General features: G+C 42.6%; 1 pseudogene; it reads right to left on the bottom strand.

The window, feature by feature from the left end:
- Positions 1–555: 555 nt before the first annotated feature.
- On the bottom strand, positions 556–1297 carry LOC147432868 (uncharacterized; annotated as a pseudogene).
- Positions 1298–1968: the final 671 nt, after the last annotated feature.

Here is a 1968-nt window from a genome sequence, read left to right as displayed (position 1 = left end):
CACGATCGTCTTCCATAGAGTCATCTGCCGGAGCTAACTCTCCACGGCCACACACAAACTCTGAAGCTTCAAGGCACACCTCGAAATGCCCATCAAGGCAAGGTTGCCCCACCCCCTGCATAGACAAATCAACTGAACATACCTCCGCTTCTGCTTCTATCTCCTGCAAGTCATCCTCAAAAACCTGCTCTTCAATTAGACCTGATACACCATCAAACCATACCTCTTCCTCCAATAGGGACTCACCATCACAAGACACAAGATACAATTGCTCAAGTGGCGGATTCACACAAGGTGAAACACTATACTTCTCTTTGACCTTCAAATGACTCGCAGGCAACTCGCATATATTGCTCTCCACTTCTTCTACATGAAAAACATCATAAGTTTCATACCTGGAAGACTGGGATTCTGTCTCCCACATGCTATCTTTGTCCAAACTACTGCTACATCTTTGAGAGTTGTCAAACTCCTCTTCTGCACTTGTCAATTCTTGCACCTTGGCTGTCAGCCTCGTTGCTGTCTCTAGAACTGGCACCTCTTCTTGAAAATTTTTTACGACCTCGATCTCTTGAGGAAGCAAACTGCGTGGCACCCTGAATATGCCTCACTGCACCTTTTGAGCCGTGGTTGGCACTTCTTCTAACTCTTTTATCCTGGCATCACATTCACGTGCTTTGATCACATTCATATCAACAAAAAAAAGGAGCTTTTACCTCTTGATGCTCATTGATCTGCTTGGGCCTGGGTCCACTGGCTACCATGATTGCCGACTGTAGCAATCCTGCCTCCATCTTCTTCTTCATCTTTCGACTCTTTGCTTTGGCAACCTAGACGGCTTCATCATAAGTGCCTAGATCTTCATAATTGACTCTCTCACGAACATATGGATGCAAGCATGATAGAAAACTTTCGAGATTCAAATATCCCGCATTGGTTGCTTGGGTAGCATCCGCCAAATCTCCCCAATAAGCTTCAAATTTATCAACAAAAGCATCAAAATTGGAACTTACGTCCTGTTGCAAACCTTTGATCATTGCATCTTCTTCCAAAGCTGACACGACCTTTCGATACCATTGTAAGAACTGTTCACAAAATTTGATCCAATTCTGCTTGTAAGCATCTTCTAAACCATCAAACCAAACCTTTGCTTTACCTCGCAACACCAAAGGTAGAGTCCGGAGCTTTGCTTCATCACTGGCATCCGCAGTACTATCAGCATAAATAGCTCAAAATCAGCTATCCAATCGTCAGCATCTCCATCTCCTTTGAACACTCGACCAAACTCTTGCTTCATCTTGATTTACCACCACTCGATCAGGCTGCAATCAGTGGGTCCTCAGTGGGGGCACCACAAGATGGAAAGGGGGAAATGGGAAAACCACCATCACATAAACTCAATGCCTCTATATAGCTCAGTGATCTCACAACACCCCTATCCTCTAACAAACACACATCCAGATACACAATCTGCAAACAACTAATGTCCAAGCCCGTTGTCAAGAAGTAGGAGGTCTTGCCAGGAAGGCACCAGGCCTGTTGCTGTGAGAGTTTGTGAGGAAGCTCAAGGGTTATGAGAAAGAGCTAAGATGTAGATAACATAGCTTCTAGAGCTAAAGAAGAAATGTAGCCAAAGAAGCCGCTCACTTTTCCTTACAAACACACACGTGATGGAAAGAACTCATGAAAGATAGTCAAAACAAAACAAAAATGAAAACATCGAGATTACGATCATATCGTATCATGGGTAGGATAAAAGGGTTAATGGATGAGTTAATGATATTTAATCTTTGTTGTCCAAATAAGCTATGGATTGCTCTTTGGAACTATAGCTTTGTGCTTACTATAATGTATATGTTTTGTTTAGCGATGGGGATTAGTTGTGAGTACAAATCCTCTTGATTCATAATAAAATAACCACATTCACATCAAAAGAGAAGTCATAGTCAATAATAGGTAGTATGATGG

Source organism: Adiantum capillus-veneris, chromosome 20 (genome assembly GCF_014529385.1).
Source record: "Adiantum capillus-veneris isolate H3 chromosome 20, ASM1452938v2, whole genome shotgun sequence".
NCBI lineage: Eukaryota > Viridiplantae > Streptophyta > Polypodiopsida > Polypodiales > Pteridaceae > Adiantum > Adiantum capillus-veneris.
Note: the sequence above shows the minus strand (reverse complement) of the source record. Positions and strands in the feature narration are given on the sequence as shown.